The following is an 18,568-nucleotide window of genomic DNA, read 5'->3' on the forward strand; positions in this document are numbered from 1 at the left end:
AATGTATCCTCAATTAAAGCAAGGCAGAAAAATTGTGTGACCATACTTTAATGAGTAGACAGGTGGACATTTCTGGGACTGTTGACAAAAACATGATACTGGGTATGATTCAATGGGGGAGAGTGTCAATTTAATTTCGCTTCACTGTTCACAGGAGAACTTATAGTTTTTAGTGGGATATTGACAAGGGTTTCAGTGGCAGAAAAAGTGTTAATATAGTTCCATTGTACTTAACTTCAAGATGAGAGCCTGTCTCTCTCAATTCACATATGTGAAGAAGAATAAAATCGAGCGATTGAATTCAGTAACTTCAAATGATAGCCACATCTATTGATTGTCATTAACGAATTCGGTATTTCGGATATTTCATACTCATTTCGGAGACTTGAAGTTCATATCCTGCTGTCGGTAGAGAAGTCACCTTTATGAACATTAAATCTTGTGGAGATTTATCAAAGTTGTCGTCATGCTGCTGAATCCAGTGTAGGCAGCTATTAAAGGCGCAAACAGTATGACACCGATTTCAAAGATTCAAGGTAATGCATACGTGATAATTGTGATGCAATCTTTTGACTGGGAGGTTTCAGCAGGATAAAAACAATTGCTGGTTTGATCTTCCGCAGAACTGTAAATTACTTGGAGCAGTTCAATGATGGAAATTGTCCTCGCATACTGGTTAGGAACATTTGATAATTGTCAATTCATAGTGCTAAATTTAAGATTTTCTATGTGTTACAATTTATTAGGAGCACCTTTGTCTGCTAGTAATAATTACGATGTTCGTCATGTTCAGCGATCATTAAAGCTTTCTAACGAGGTGTAAAGGATCTGTTACTGCATAAGGTACAATATCTCACGAGAAGCTGTGGTTTCTTTAATGTCTAACGGGTTGTGTATTATTGAGAGATAAAATATATTTGATTAGGCAGCTGTGCTTCAGTACTTTTATGCGTGTCACCGTCTTTTTTTTTTTTTCTAGAAAATATATGTCCACTGCAGCGGAGTCACATATTCCTCAGCCAAGAGAACATTGCCATTATTATGAACTTTTGGAAATGATTTTGTTATAAGCAGAGAAGAATTTATTTGAGTCAAACACTCTAACATGACTTATGGAAGTGCACGTACCATTTTTTGTTTTGTTGTTGACTGTCACATTTTCTCGCATGATGCCTCTCCTCCCTATTCTCGTCTACCGCTTTGGGCTAGTGTAAAACTGTTCGCTTTCATCAGTACGTCCTTGGAACCTACCTCTAATCATCTCGCCGTGGGTTTAACGCATAAATCTTTTTCTAAGGATCTATGCCTCAGACATATGCCAAACATTTTCATTCCATTTCATTTTCGACAGTGCAGCTTCCTCTGTTATAGATTTTATCTCTGATACAACCGGCTACAGTCTCGATAAAGTTTGTTAATTACGTTTCCAAATTCATAGGCCATTGTTTCCTCGGAACCCAACATTTTTGCCCCGTTCCACAAGGAGAGAACTGTAACTACTTTATAAACTCTCGTTACAGCCTCTTTCCTCAATTTTCCTTTGATGGTTCTTGCAGCTGTCCTGTTTGTTATTTAATTGGGTTGTATGTAATTTGCATGACCCCATTCTCTTCATATGCTATGTCCCAGCCGAGATAAAATAATATACTTTCTTCAAAGGTTTATCGCCGAGGTACCAAAGTAAAACGTTGATCTCCCTTCCGCCCTTCCTAGTACATCCATTTTCTTAGTTTCAGTTGTTCAGATCTTTATTATCATAGCCCTTCCTAGGATATCCATTTTCTTAGATTCAGTTGTTCAGATCTTTATTAGTGTACGCTAGTAAATGTACCGTATACTAATTGTTACCCTCTCCAAAATTTCTTCACTTTCTTGAATAATTACGTGATTCCCAAACGAACATTTTCCACTATCCAAGGTCTCATCAACTTATCTGTGCATAGGTGACAAATACAAACCATATCCCTACATACTACCAATGGTAATTTTGGTGTTAGTATATAGACACTTAATCATTTGGGTCAAGTCTTTTGGGAGTTTCGTTTCCAAAATGTCTCCTGTAACGACTCTGTGTCAACACAGTCAAACGCTCTCTAGCATAACATGAAAGCTAGTTTTAACGGGAAGGTGAGTGACCATCATTTTGCTTACTAATAGTACAAAAATATTGTCACTACTGCATTACTCTTTTCTAAAGAGTATTAGTTTCACTAATACTTTTTAGCCTTCTGTTTATTGTTATCAAATAAAATGTTACTAAGATTGTTTTTCCCCGTTTCATAAAAATCAAGATGATCTAGACGACGTCTCTTTCCTTGTAATGTATTGAAAAAATAAGATTCTAAAATGTAGAAGCGAACGACCATTTATAGTTAGTTCTAGATTTGTTTTATTTATTCTGGTTGTTTTTTGTTCTTTGCCTCCAATAGTTTGATATGTAGTTTTGTTATTTACAAGGCATCTGTTATTCCTCATTATTCAACCTTTCATGTTTTTTGTATGTTCTACCTGTCTGTTAGATGTTAGAAAAGACTGAGTCGTCAACAGGTATTACGTGTGATTTGACTATATCTCTCTACCTTATGTCAGTTTTCCAACAATTTATGTAGTCTTTCATGGCTTCCACGTATATCATGCTCTGTTTTCCTTATGGATAGATGGATGGCTGCCTCATATAGTCTTTGGCAGTAGTGTTAACTTTCTCTCTTGCTTGATAGCACTTTATTATTTTATGTTTTATACTGCAAGTGATTTTTGTGTGTTTTATCTTTCTCTTGAACTGCCATTTTCTGTCGTCATTCCATATTTTATCCCCCTTTCCCATCCTGCACTGCTTTCATAACTTGGTAGATTCTACTACTGGCTCTCAGATGTTCTTTCCTTTCTTTATGATGTCTTCTGCAATGGAAATTTTCTCAAGCTGTTGAGTCAGTTTGCGTTGGTAACAACGGCGGATAAGTTCTTACACAGCGTGTATTTCACGGACATTTTTTTCTTTCTTCATCTATTTTACGACTTAATTGGATTATAAACGATTCTGACGTTATTTTACCTGCACAAAACTATCTCTGCTATTAGTGCAGTTAGTTCATTCTTTCCTACCGCAAGTGTATAAGGCATTGATTACTTGTTGAATGCCATGTATATTTATTAAAGTATTCCTTACTCAAGATCATAAAAGCCTAAAAATATCCATCAACGCTGTTCCTTGCGATTCCAGTTCACAAGTGCTGTCAGATTATCAATAGGTTCTTTGCCTGTTCCCATTTAGGTCATCTGACAAAATTACGCGACTTTTACTGTTTGCTCTGCAGAAATATTTCTGGAGCTCTTTGTAATGCCCCATTATTTCTTCCGTCTTGTCTCCAACTAATATATACGCACCTATCGGTCTTCATTATGTTGCATTTCAAACCCCTGTTCATCATTACTAGACTACCACCACAATCCACACCAGCTCTTACGTATGCATCCATGTCCAGTATTTTGACAACTGTAACTTTTGAAACTATATTGTTGATACTTTCTTCCGTTCTTCGTACTTTCCAAGAATATTACTTTTCTATTGGCTGATACAGTCATTTAAAATATAACTATATTCAAAAGTATCTCTCCTATTGCCTCATCCTCGAGCCCATATTAGCAGCTCTATAAATATATTTATGTGCACAAATTATGGATTAAATACCAGTGTTAATATTTGGATGGATTGTGGTTTTTGGAAAAATACAACTATGTCTTTAGTTAATGTCAAGTACAGCTTGCTCAGTTAAAAGTAGTCTGCCACCCCTTTGAATACGACTGCAATATTTCGACTTTTGAAGTAGAGTAAACTTCTACAACAATGGACAGTTTTATGCAATAACTGATGCATAGCAATCTTCTGACAGACTTTCAGTTCATTTCATCAATGAAGCGACGCGTTCCTCTTTGTGATCTGCAAAATGGTTTTCTCGATAGAAGAAAGAATTGAAATGTCAAAACTGGTTCAATTAAGGAAAATCGCGAACTTTTCGGCGTCAAATATCCGGATAGAAGACTACGAGCAAAGAGAGCAGTACAGTCTGTATTAAAATTCTTGTACCTACGAATCTGTGCAAAATGTAAAACGACAGAGAATTCCTTCAGTTCGCACACCATAAGTTGTTGCGGACATTCACAGAAGAGTTATTCATAGCGCAAAGAAGGCTACACGTAAACGGGCGCTAGAGGTGCATGTCAGTAGAAGGAGTTGCCAGCGGATACCGAGATGTCTTAATCTGAAGCCATAGCGGGTGACGGTTATGCCGTAATTACGGGAGGATGACAGTAACAAACTTGTAGATCACTGCGCGTGGTTATTGAATAACATCAACGATGGTTTGTTAAACCCTTTCCATTACAACTCACTGAATTTCGAAGACAATACTGCTTCTTGCAGCAAGATGGGTCAGTATGCCACATGTCTAAGATAGCCCTGAAACGAGTCCATGATGGCTTTGATGAGGACCTAACTGTCAGCAAGCCTTTATGGCCAATATTTCGCCGGGTCTAATAACGTGTCATTTTTTCCTGTGAGGACACTTGAAGAGCAAGGTCTATGAAACAAATCCACAAGCGATACGAGAACTGAAAGATAATATCACCCGTGAAGCTGTCACCATCTATATACGAACGTTATGCCGTGTGTATCTGAATATGCTTAGACGTACACAGCTCTGTGTTGATGTTGCAGGGGATCACATTCAACGTATTTCACTGTAAATAAATGGTGGGTCCATTTCAGCTCTTCGTTTCTATAGTTTCACTGCATTTCCTTTAAAAATACACGGGCTATGTTTATCTCCGCCACCCTATACAAAAGAGATTTTGTTTTAGCAGATTTATCGTAGTATGCACAAGTCAATTTTGTAATGGTTTGTTTCATTCGGCAACATACGCTATCTCAATGCTTTTGTGTACATTTTCGCAAGTTATAGAAAAATTTCGTTTCGTTTGCTTTCGATGCAGCGTTTTAATTACTTGCAGTCACAGCAGTGACTAGAAGAAACTTCACGAAAGGAAGAGAATCGAATTCGAGTAGCACGGATTCAGTCACTTCATTTCCCAGTAGAAAGTCTTCTTATATAAAGAACAACAATAAAAGATCAAATAAGTAATCAAAAGCGGAGAAGTTTTTGAAACTTCGTAGGCTAGAAACAATGACCTATTTCTGATAGATAGTACTGCATTATTACGCCATTCGCCAGAAACAGTGGACAGTTACATCCCTTCAGGTACTTTCTAATACGAATCGTGTTGCAGAGCGTAGCATATTTGATCATTGACACCGTTTACTTACACAAACGCGATTTCCACACGTGCCTTCAGAATAAATTTCATAACGTAGCATTCTGATAGCTGCTGGTTGGTTGTAACAGTATTATGAGTAACACTCGCTGCTTCAAAAAATAGTATAGAAGTTGCAGACGTCCTTCTTTTTGGCACCACAAAACGGGAGTGTGCTGAGACACTTCCGCCCGCCGTGAGTCTGTAGCGCACAACATAACACAGGCAGCGTAGGAGCATCGCCGCAACGGAGCTGCGTAGTCAGCAGCTCCTGAAGCACCGCTGCCCGCACCACACACAGTGCCAGGCCTGCGCTACTCGTAAAGAAGACATGTGGACGGCGCGGCGCGTGCTCTCCATACTGGAGCACCAGCTCGCAAACACACACACACACACACACACACACACACACACACACACGCACACAAACACACACACACATAAAGCGAGAGAGAGAGGGAGCGAGAGAGAGAAGAGAGAAGAGAGAGAGAGTTACTATGCTATTAGACCCTGAACTGGGTATTCTGACAAAATTTTTGAAAGACAAATGAAACAAAACATTATGTAACAGACACTAAACTTGTGCACAGAAGTCTCCATAAGATCGACAAAATAAAGTTTTGAGCAATATTTACCCAACTGTCTCCCACAGTTTAATAAGCGTTTTAAGATTTTTAGATGACCATACCGTCGGACAGCTCAGATGTCACATTAAACTTTCATACACACATATTATTATTTTTAATGGGTAAATTAACATCTAAATTTGCCCCTGGACTGAGTGTAGCGTTGATTCAGTTCTTTGGTACAAAAGTAAAGTGAAAGTTAGAATCGTTCAGAAAAGTATTATGGTCTCAGACTACCAAGTGAAAAACGAATTTTTTTGCTAGTGGGAATCCTTGCGTGGTGTCCACGTGATCAGAGCTTGACAAAGGCTAAACGTACACCAGCGGTGCAGTTGGGAAATGATGAAAGGTCACAGAGGCACGCAAGAGAGAGGCGGGCAGCGGAGGCATTGGCGAATAACGTGCAGTCACGATCGGGAATGTACGCGCAGAACTAACAAAAATTAACGATGTTAAAAATCATATAGTAGGTGCAAGAAAGGTACCAATATTACTGCTGAATAATAGGTAAGGTACTGAGTTCATTTGAATGCCCACTAGAGTGTCTAATATCATTGACAAATATGGGGCATAAAGTAATAGCTCGGTACATTATCATTTTATGCGAAGAGTATAAATGATTTACGACGATTCGTAACTCAAAAACGAATACCAATGCGGCAGAAATTTACAGTGATGTCACCGTGATGGAAGCGATGCACTCCATCAGGATTCACCACCAAGAAACAAGTAAAACACGCATTATTGGCTTACTCCGGAAACCATCGCTTCAGATGTAGTGAATACGAGTATATCAAGACACATTTTCAGCATAAGAAAAATGGGAAGCAGTATCGAAGAATAGACACAACATGTTGCATATTCTTTTCCTAATGCTACGCAGTAAGGCTGTAACAATAGAAAGCCGCTGTTTAACAACTGGTTAAATGTCAGTCACATGGGTATGAACAGTAAAGATCCAATCTCACATCATTTTTTTAATGTTCAGTACAAGTGCAGTCAACTTGTGCTTTGCATTCGGCGCCAGGATCAGACCAAAATTTCTATTTTAATCTCAGATACACTGCCCACTCGCGTTAATGTGACCAAATGTAAAAAACCAAAATACTTAATTTTTTCAACGCGCATCGCTGCAAGATGAGCAGGAGAGAGTTAGTGAGGTTCTGGAAGGTAGGGACAGGAACGTGGGACCATGCTGACTCCACTGTCTAGCCATCTGATGTTTGTCGTTTGAGAATCCATGGCGCGAAAAGCCCGATCGAAGTGGTCCTACGGGTTCTCTAATCGGTTTATATCATCAAAAGTGTGGTGCCCAAGGGAGTATTGTTATCTCAACCTGGTGATTTTCGAACCACACACACGTATTCTGAGAGCTGTGTGACACATAGCGTTGTTCTGCTGGTAGATGCCATAATGGCTAGGAAAAGCAAACTGCATTTCGGGAGATAAATAGTCCCCAATGACAGACGCATACTTGTGGTGATCCATTGTGGCTTCCAGACTGAAGAAATCACCCAAGGAAAAGCACTAAACCATTCCCCAGACCACAACTGTGGCAGGATGTTTGCTTTCAGACGTATCATGCAGTACACTTCAATGACCATCTGCCCTGTGGAGCATAAAACGTGAATCATCTGAAAAGGCCATATGTCGCCACTCAGCAGGGGCGAACTGCAGCCTTCGTCGCCTGTGAACTGCAGTCAGAATGGTTGCATGAACCTGGTGCCTACTGCGGAGGCCCAGACGAAACAACGTTTGCTGAACAGTTGTTGGTAGCCACTTGTCTATCTGCTCCGTCAGTTGCTCAACAGCTGCACATCTATTCTCCGTACACACTTCTGCACCCGTCGTTAACCCCTGCCATTAATGACCTGTGGTGCTGGACATTTGCCTCAACGCCAGTTTTGGACAGCGCCATTTTGCCATACAGGCATGCGAACAGTTAAGAAACTTAGCCATTTCGGAAATCCTCTCACCCTTCGCCCAAAAGCCAATGGCCATCCCCTTTTGGACGTCAGATAAATCACTCCGTTTCTGCATCGTAAAAATGGCTGCGTTGTTTTCCGAGTCAGATAAGTTTGGCTAAAGAAGTAATTTTGAAGTGCAAAGGATATACAATTTGTAATCGCAATTATCAAGAATAAAAAATTTAATTTTGTGAAATGTCGCTTACGAACGTTTGTTCGGTTTTGGATCCCCGGTCCTCCATAAAACAATTAATGTGTTTAGTAATACAGTACATAGGGATTTCTTCGCAAATTAACAATATTGGGCGAATCCGCTATTATCACGGTCCGAACGACGCGCAATGTTTCGCCGTCAGCTTGTGTGTTGAAGATGTTCCCCAAGTGACCTGTTTGTTTGTTTGTCAGAAGATATCATATTGCCACTGTTGTCCAACATTCTCACTCCGAAAGTGTTTCCAGAAAATCTTACGGTGACTGTGAGTAGTTTAGCTGCCAACAGAGGCGGTGTCTTCATAGCGAGTTTTAGCGGTTTTCTCCGACTTGACTCGGCATTCTCTGAGAACCGGAGAAACAGAAACCTCCGACCGCCAACTCAACCTGTATCTAACCCGTTCTCTCCTTACTGCAGCCACGAAGAAAACATAAATCACCTATAGTCATATAATGTTTTTACACATTGTTTGTATTAGAAGGTAAAAAAATTTAAAATGTACGCTTGTAGGCAAAAAAACAAAATAGAGTTTTAAATGCAGTGCCTGTCTTATCTGTGTCAAAGTCACAGGTCAAGCAAGTTAATTAATTTTTCTTTATGAGTAGCAAGCTGACGGCGAAAAATTGCGCGTCGTTCGGGCCGTGATAGTAGCAGATTCTCTCAGTATTGTTAATTTGCGAAGAAATCACTGTGTACTGTATTGCTAAACACATTAATCGTTTTATGAATTGGGAGACCCAACACCGAATAAAAGTTCATAAACGATATTTACCTACTTTTTCACAAATTTAAAATTTTTATCCTTGATGGTTGCGATTACAAGTTGTATTTCCTATGCACTTCAAAATTACTTCTATATGAAAACTTATCTGACTTTAAAAAAACACAACGTCCAATCGGCATTCTTTATCTGCAACATAAGCAAAAAAAAAAAAAAAAACAACTATAAGCCCTTTTTTCACAGCAAAGAACGTTGTCGTCAAAGCAAAGAGCGTTTTTGTCTCAATTACGGCAGCGCATCATCGCTGGTTCTCGCAGCCGGAATATTACAATAATATTACTTACATAGGGACATTTCGTTTTGAAGTGTTGAATGATGTGATCAGTGTTGCACAGATACTGGTGCGTTGGACTGATGCTGTTGCACATATAATATTCATTGCGCAGGCTAGCAGTTGTTTCATCTGTTGCTTCGAAACGTTGTGAGGGATTGAGAACGAGTTGCAGAATCATTCACACATGGTGCGGTAAAATACTTTGTGAGTTTGCTTGAAATATAGTTTCTGAACATTATTCGTGACTTGAAAGTTTATTACCTTTCACGACGTTTCTAAGGAATTTGCAAAATAGCAGCAGAAAAACAACTTTATTTTCTATTTTCGTTAATGTTGTGTTAGGTAAAATCTTAATTCTTCCTACGACTTCCACTTGTAACTGTTTAACTTATATCCTCAGGTTACCGACCTGCTCTCAAGTAGCGTACATCTCGCTCGCTGGCGTCTCAGATGTGCGCCGGGCTACCAGTCACTCCGCACTGGTTGATTTAAGCGAAGCCAATGGCGTCCGAGCACCTCACGCAAAACACATTCACGGACTCTGCATTTCATACAGCGCTACTCTTCGGCGCATCTTATGGTTTCAGCGTGCTAAACAAATGCCTCGACCGCTAACCAGGAAGTAGGCCTAAATGTGAACAATACACGTGACCCGTCATGTGGCGCGATACCCCCAATAGACTTTATTGTTTACAACTTCGGAATCATGATGCCGAAAACGCAATGCTTGGGCAGCACGTCGAACACTGCTAGCTTACTTAAACAGGAGCCCCTGCTCACCTAGTACATTCATGTGGCGATATCGCAACCAGTTCTTGAAAGTCACATGCTGGCATAATTTGAGTGTGTACATTGATAATGAATTCGTAAAACTAGTAGCATTAATCGTAGCTGTGCGAACAGACAACTCCAAGCAACTGTTAATTAATGGTTAAAGAAGGAGATAACACTGCTCATCCAACAGATCCTAAACCTTATCTTACTACTGCAAATCTATATAAATTCACAAAAACTTTTAAACTTAATGCAACACACGAAAATTTACTTATTTCCTTCATCAGACATAGGGTAAGTGAGGTAATCTAGCAAACAGTTCAATATTGTTGCTGCCAGACTCAGCCATCTGAGTGGGATTGACTGTACCAGCACCCAACGTGATCCCCAGTTCATTACCAAGACCCTCACCAGTCAATATACGACTAACGTATCCACAAGTATCCAGGATCTTATCTCCAAGCCGTAATAACAAATCCCTAACCTCCTCCACCTTCAATTTTGCGTATCTCCATGCAGCGACGAACGTAAGACAGGCTTATTTACATTAAGACGTGACGTAACATGACGTCATCACGTTCCTTACATAGCTTAGGGACAGTTTTTAGATTCATGCTCTACTGTGCGATCGCAGCGTTGCACTTTTCTACATCTATATCCATACTCCGCAAGCCACCTGACGGTGTGTGGCGAATGGTACCTTGAGTACCTCTATCGGTTCTCCCTTCTATTCCAGTCTCTTACTGTTCGTGGAAAGAAGGATTGTCGGTATGCTTCTGTGTGGGCTCTAATCTCTCTGATTTTATCCTCATGATCTCTTCGCGAGATATACGTAGGAGGGAGCAATATACTGCTTGACTCTTCGGTGAAGGTATGTTCTCGAAACTTTAACAAAAGCCCGTACCGAGCTACTGATCGTCTCTCCTGCAGAGTCTTCCACTGGAGTTTATCTATCATCTCCGTAACGCTTTCGCGATTACTAAATGATTCTGTAACGAAGCGCGCTGCTCTCCGTTGGATCTTCTCTATCTCTTCTATCAACCCTATCTGGTACGGATCCCACACTGCTAAGCAGTATTCAAGCAGTGGGCGAACAAGCGTACTGTAACCTACTACCTTTGTTTTCGGATTGTATTTCCTTAGGATTCTTCCAATGAATCTCAGTCTGGCATCTGCTTTACCGACGATCAACATTATATGATCATTCCATTTTAAATCACTCCTAAAGCGCACTCCCAGATAATTTATGGAATTAACTGCTTCCAGTTGCTGACCTGCTATTTTGTAGCTAAATGATAAGGGATCTATCTTTCTGTGTATTCGCAGCACATTACACTTGTCTACATTGAGATTCAATTGCCATTCCTTGCACCATGCGTCAATTCGCTGCAGATCCTCCTGCATTTCAGTACAATTTTCCATTGTTACAACCTCTCGATACACCACAGCATCATCTGCAAAAAGCCTCAGTGAACTTCCGATGTCATCCACCATGTCATTTATGTATACTGTGAATAGCAACGGTCCTATGACACTCCCCTGCGGCACACCTGAATCACTCTCACTTCGGAAGACTTCCCTCCATTGAGAATGACATGCTGCGTTCTGTTATCTAGGAACTCCTCAATCCAATCACACAATTGGTCTGATAGTCCATATGCTCTTACTTTGTTCAATAAACGACTGTGGGGAATTGTATCGAACGCCTTGCGGAAGTCAAGAAACACGGCATCTACCTGTGAACCCGTGTCTATGGCCCTCTGAGTCTCGTGGACGAATAGCGCGAGCTGGGTTTCACACGACCGTCTTTTTCGAAACCCATGCTGATTCCTACAGAGTAGATTTCTAGTCTCCAGAAAAGTCATTATACTCGAACATAATACGTGTTCCAAAATTCTACAACTAACACAATATAACCATCCGCAATACGGAAGTATGAAAATTAATTGTACCGTAAATCATTAGGCCGTGTTTTAAACCGAACAATATTTGGCGTGTGTAACTGTCTACGTAATAACTTCAAACACTGGGTGATCAGCACGCCGTACATTGCCAGATAAAGTTCTTTGTATAAATATATTACACGACAATGCGTTACCATATTTTCTGTTGCACGCACAAAACAGTTTATGTTGTCTACAATCGAAAACAGTATTTTTATTGCGTGCACACAGCTCACTGGTATGCACATCAAAGTTTTAAGGTTCATGAGCAAACTGCAGTTCCGGCTAGTGATGAACGTGACACGTACAGTAATTAGTTCTTTAGTGGCATACACGTCAAAATCATAAAATGTAGCACTGCCAGAACACTTATTTTTCGCCGACCACGAACACAGTATGTAACACTACACGCGCGGCATGACACTCACCTCCGCTCTCTATCTCGTTCTCACTCCAGACTCTTTGTCGGTGCCTTTCTCTGTCGACCTGTCGATACAGTTGCACACCGTTTATACATCTCGCTTCAAGTAACACTTTCAAAGCTCCTATTTACATCGATTTATGATTGTACACAGAACCACTGTTTCGTAATGTTCTGTCGGCAGAAAAGTATTCAAATATCATGTTAACAAATAGAAAACGTAGAACATAAGAATAAATGGAAATAGCAATCACAATCATAAAAATTAAAATCATAAACAGAAACATAATTGAACCAAGAATTACATTTACAAAACTTACACTGCAATAACGTCTCCAGTGTGTGAGGAAAATAAATGAAAGAAAATATAGTAAAACAGGAAAAAATCTGTATCATTCTGTAGTGTTATTTTCACAAACGCCACAAAAATCTTTCAAACATCTGTACTGATGGAAACTGCAACAGCTGTGGCAAAATGATTTCTCAATCAATTTAATTATTTCTATCCAACTGTTGCGTTTTTAATCAATTGTTATCACAGCTGTGGTTAACCCAAATAACAAGTGATTTGTGGCTTTTAAACAGATCCCCTGTAATGAATTAACGCAGCCGTCACGTGTGCAAGTTGCAGACGTAAGAGGGAGTCATTTCAAAGGCAGAAAACACGAGGATCGTCTCTTCAACATGACTTCAGTATCAGATACAGTTCCATTCACCTCTTTCGCTCAAAGAGCTAAAAGAAATATCAACCGATCCTATAATTCTGACTGCTTTAATGCGACCCGCCGCGAATTACTCTCTTTCGCTTGTACTCTACGTTCATTTATTTGCTGGATGCATTCCAGTCACCATCTTCCTCTACAATTGTTACCCTCTACAGTCCACTCTCGTACCAGAGAGACTACTCCTCAATGTCTGAACACATGTCGTATCGTCCCTTCTCTTTGTCAGAGTTTTCTGTGTGTTCCTTCCTTCACCGGTTCTATGGAGTGCCTCCTCACTCCTTACCTTATTAGTCCACATAATGTCCCGGCCGTTGTGGCCAAGCGGCTAAAGACGCTACGGTCTGGAACCGCGTGACCGCTACGGTCGCAGGTTCGAATCCTGCCTCGGGCATGGATGTGTGTGATGTCCTTAGGTTAGTTAGGTTTAAGTAGTTCTAAGTTCTAGGGGACTGATGACCTTAGAAGTTAAGTCCCATGGTGCTCAGAGCCATTTGAACCATCTGAACCACATAATGTGCAACATTCTTCTGCAGCATCACATCTCAACCGATATTCTAACGTTCCGGTTTTCCCACTGATCATGATTCACTACCATATACGCTGTGCTTCAAACGTATGTTTCTTCCTCAAAGTAAGGCCTATGTTCGATACCAATGCAATTTTCTTGGGCAGGATTGCTGGTTTTGCTTGTGCTGGTCCGCTGTGTATGCCCGCCTTTCTTTGCCCGTCATGAGTTATTTTGTTTCGAAGGTAGCAGAATTCTTTAATTTCGTCTATTTCGTTCACCAACAATTCTGATGTTAAGCCTTTCGTCATTCTCTTTTCTGCTACCCATTATTACTTAAGTCTTTTATTGGTTTATATTCAATCAATATTCTGCACTGATTAGATTGTTCATTCCATCCAACAGATACTGTAATTACTCTTCACCTCCATTGACGTTAGCAATGTCATCAGCGTATCTCATCGTTGATATGCTTTCACCCAGCATTTTAAACTCAACTCTTGACACTTTCTTTTATTTCCGTTACTACTTCTTCGCTGTATATTGTGAACAGTAGGGCGAAAGATTGCATCCCCTCTTACACCGTTTTAAATTCGAACACTTCGTTCTTGGTCTTGCAGCCCTATTCTTCGCACTTGGTTCTTGTAGATGCTGTATAGCGCCAGTCTTCCTCTACAGGTTATCCTATTTTTCTCAGAACATCGAACAATCATATGAATGTGTCTTGATTTTTCTTCAGCCTTGCTTCCATTATCAGTCGCAACATCAGGACTGTTTCTCTGGTGCCTTTACCTTTACTGAAACCGAACTGATCGTCATCTAACACAGCCTCAATTTACTTTTCCATTCTTCTACGTATTATTCTTGTCAGCAACTTGTATGCATGAGGTGTCGAGTTCATTGCACGATAGTGTTTGCACTCATCTTTCCTTGCTATCTTCGGTATTGTGTGAATGATAGTTTTCCGGAAGTTTGATGGTACATCGCCAGTGTCAAAGTTTCTACACATCAACTTTTGGTTGGTTGGTTGGTTTGAGGAAGGAGACCAGACAGCGTGGTCATCGGTCTCATCGGATTAGGGAAGGATTGGGAAGGAAGTCGGCCGTGCCCTTTCAGAGGAACCATCCCGGCATTTGCCTGGAGTGATTTAGGGAAATCACGGAAAACCTAAATCAGGATGGCCGGACGCGGGATTGAACCGTCGTCCTCCCGAATGCGAGTCCAGTGTCTAACCACTGCGCCACCCCGCTCGGTCAACTTTTGGATAATCGTCTTTTCACTTCCCTCAGTTATTTTAAAAATTTGAGTTGGAATGTTATCTATGTCTTCTGCTTTATTTGATCTGAAGTATTTCAGAGCTATCTCAAAATTCTAATAGTGGATCCCCTATGTCTCCCTTATGGACTGTAATTTTTTCTACTGCCAAGTCATCAAACGCGACCTCCTCCCCACAGAGGCCTTGAATGTACTCTATCCACACATCCCCTTTTTCCTCTGCGTTTAATAGTGTGATTTCAAATGTTACCACCTTTTCATTTCACCAAAAGTTATTTTGATTTTTCTATAAACTGAATGAATCCTTCTGACGGCCATTTATTTTTTCTGTTTTATTACATTTTTCCTACAACCATTCCGCCTTGGATGCTCTGCGTTTGGTATTTATTTCATTCCTAAGTGATATGCATTGTTGTATTCCTGTTATTGCTTAACACTTTTGTACTTCCTTGTTTCGTCTATCAACTGTAGTATTTCTTCTCTCACCCAGGGATTTTTCTGAGTTACCTTCCTTTTATAAGCGCCGGCCGCCGTGGCCGAGCGCTTCTACGCGTTTCAGTCTGGATCCGTGCGACAGCTACGGTCGCAGGTTCGAATCCTGCGGCGGGCATGGATGTGTTTGATGTCCTTAGTTAGGTTTAAGTAGTTCTACGTTTTAGGGGACTGATGACCTCAAATGTTAAATCCCATGGTGCTCAGAGGCATTTGAACCATTTGAACCTTTTACAAACATTAAACTGTCCAACATATGTCGTTACTCTTTTTAGAGATGTCTTCCTCAACTGCTTGACATCGTTGCCGCAGTATCTCCAACCTTAGTGATCTTCAAAGGAATATCATGATTCTTCAGATTTTCACTAACAGATTCCCTTCACAATGAATCTCTCGAACAGTTTCATGAAACTTCAGTCTTTTCTTTAAGATTACTAATTTGTGATCCGAGTCTATATCTGCTCCTGGGTACGATTTACAAGGCATTATATGATTTAGAAATCTCTTGTCTAATGATAAATGAATCCAACAGGAATGTTCCCGTCTACCTGGATCTTTTCCATGTGTCTGCAGCTCGTGGTCCAGTTGCTAGCGTTGCTGCCTCTGGATCACGGGGTCCCGGGTTCGATTCCCGGCAGGGTTGGGTACTTTTTCTACCCTGGGACTGGGTGTTTGTGCTGTCCTCAAGAATTCATCATCATCTTTCGTGACAGTGGCTCCATTGGACTGTGAAAAAGGTGCGCTGTGGAATAGTTGGGACTTTGTACGGGCGCTGATGCCCGCGCAGTTGAGCGCCCCACAAACCAAACATCATCACCAGCTTTTCCACGTAAACTTTCTCCTGTTGTGATTATTCAAGAAAGTATTCGCTGTTACCACCTGAAAGTTACTGCGGAATTCAGTCACTCTTCTCTCACATTCCTGCTACTAAGCTCATATTCTTACGTAACCCCTTTCTTCTTGTGCGTCCCCTACAGCCAGGTTCCAATCTTCCACTATATTAGATTCTCATCTCCCCTCACGTATAGAGTTATCTGTTCAGTATCCACAGATACTTTGTGTATCGCGTCATTTTCTGCTTGCAATTTCGCCATGTATACCTGAACTGTTGATGTCGGCATTGGTTCGCAGTCAAATGTGATGAGGACAGTTCCATTACTGAACTGTTCACAGTAGCACACTCTCTGCCCTATTTTTCTGTTCACAGAGCTTCCTACTCACGTCATACATTTTCTGGTGCTGTTGATATTACCCTGTATTCGTCTGACCACAAATCGTTCCTTCTGTCCATTTCACTTCACTGATCCCCACTGTATCTAGATTAAGCGTCTCTTTTCAGATTTTCTATCTTTCCTGCTGCTTCAAACTTCTGACATTCCATGCAGTGTAGAGGGATATTCCTTTGTTGTTTATATCATTTTTGCCTTCGTGCAATCTCTTCCTTGGCATTCTCCTACTGGAGTTCAGAGTGGGGGACTAATCCCAACTCTTTAGCTAATGGAGAGATCGTCATGACACTTTTTCAGTTCCAACAGGAATGTTCCCGTCTACCTGGATCTTTTCCATGTGTCAGCAGCTCGTGGTCCAGTGGCTAGCGTTGCTGCCTCTGGATCGGGGTCCCGGGTTCGATTCCCAGCAGGGTTGGGGACTTTTTCTACCCTGGGACTGGGTAGTTTACAGTGACTGTTGTTTCCTCATCCTTTGTTAATTGCTCATTCTTCCGCAGTTTAGGTGCAGGTTCTCATCTCTCGGGCAAGAAAGCATCCTGAACCTCTGTCCTTTCTTCTGTCCTGTTTGACAAGACCGTTGGCACAATGAGCCTGACATGTTGTGCCGAAAGTAATGCTGATTTTTGTTCAAAATTTAAGCTGTGGCTGAGCTCGAGTTCGGGACCCAGGAAGTTCTGTTTTTAGCCATAGACCAAGGGCATCTATAATCGATAAAAAGTTCATCTGATAACAAGAAACCAAACAGCAAAAGAAACGTAAGGACAAAATGTGAAGCCAAAGGTAAAGTGCAAGTGAATACTAGCAAACATTTGGGCATAATAATACAAGCACACTCTGCTACCAAACTATATAAGGTCCATAAGATTACTAAAATTATTTACCAGTACTGAAAAAGGCCAACTAATTACGATTGGGAGTAGAAGGATGTGTTCATTTCTGACCAACTGCATTTGATGAACCATTTGACAACATCATTTACAAGACAAACCCCGTAACTAGAACGTTAGCAATCTAGAAACGCAAAAAAATTCATGATAACTTGAACCAACTTGGGATAGATGGGACGTCAGTAATATCTGCCCTTATTAAGATTATCTGCTCATTATTACGAATACTAACACTTGAAGTGGCGGTAAAGTTAACGGTCGCTGGAAGCGGTCTTGAAAAAACACCACAAACCAAGATAAGAGGTGTGCACTTCCTATCACGCATCCACATGGGGTACGTTTGGTACTGGAATGCAGTTGCCCTTCAACTTTCAAGAGCAACCACCGTTTGTTTAGGTTTTCTGTCTGCTTTAGTTTGAACCTTGGTTGTAATGCAAGTTGTTCTGTAGCAGTAGCACAAGCATCGTGAACTCAAATGTCGTGCAGCGCTCTAACCTCAAATGTCTTGTGAAATCAAAAAAAGTCACGGGTGGAGTGTTTTCATATGTTAAAGGAAGTGTTTGGTGATAATACTCGTACTACGTCACGTGCGTGAGTTACTGAACGGCACAAGTGGTTTTCAGAAATTCAGTCTCAGTAGATCAGTCAGTTCAAGAACTGAAGAGAACGTTCAGATAATGACATTGTGCGGAACAACCGACGTCTGCGATTCGGGTGATCACAGACACGTTGAAATTGAGACAAATTTCACATGATGAATTAAACATAATAATAATTTGTGCAAAACTGATTCCGGAAAACCTCTCTCAGAAACCAGAGGTCTTCGGAAAAACATTTGCTCTGATGCCATAGCACAACTCAACGAAGAATGAGATTTGCTCACGCATTACATATGATCAAGCATGGGTCTTCCAGTACAGCCCAGAAACAATGAGCCAATAGATACATTGAAAGACTTCCACACCTCCAAGAATCAAAGAAGTGAGAATAAGCAACTCTAAACCGAAGACAATGCTGATTGTGTTTATGTAAAATGTGTCATCACGACTGAATGGATGCCTGAGGGAAACAGTTCGTCAGTAACACTACAAATGAGCCTCATCAAGCTGAGGGAAAGAGTACGCAGGAAAAGACTGGATTTGTGGAAGAAC

Source organism: Schistocerca cancellata, chromosome 1 (assembly GCF_023864275.1).
Source record: "Schistocerca cancellata isolate TAMUIC-IGC-003103 chromosome 1, iqSchCanc2.1, whole genome shotgun sequence".
In the NCBI taxonomy this organism is placed as follows: domain Eukaryota; kingdom Metazoa; phylum Arthropoda; class Insecta; order Orthoptera; family Acrididae; genus Schistocerca; species Schistocerca cancellata.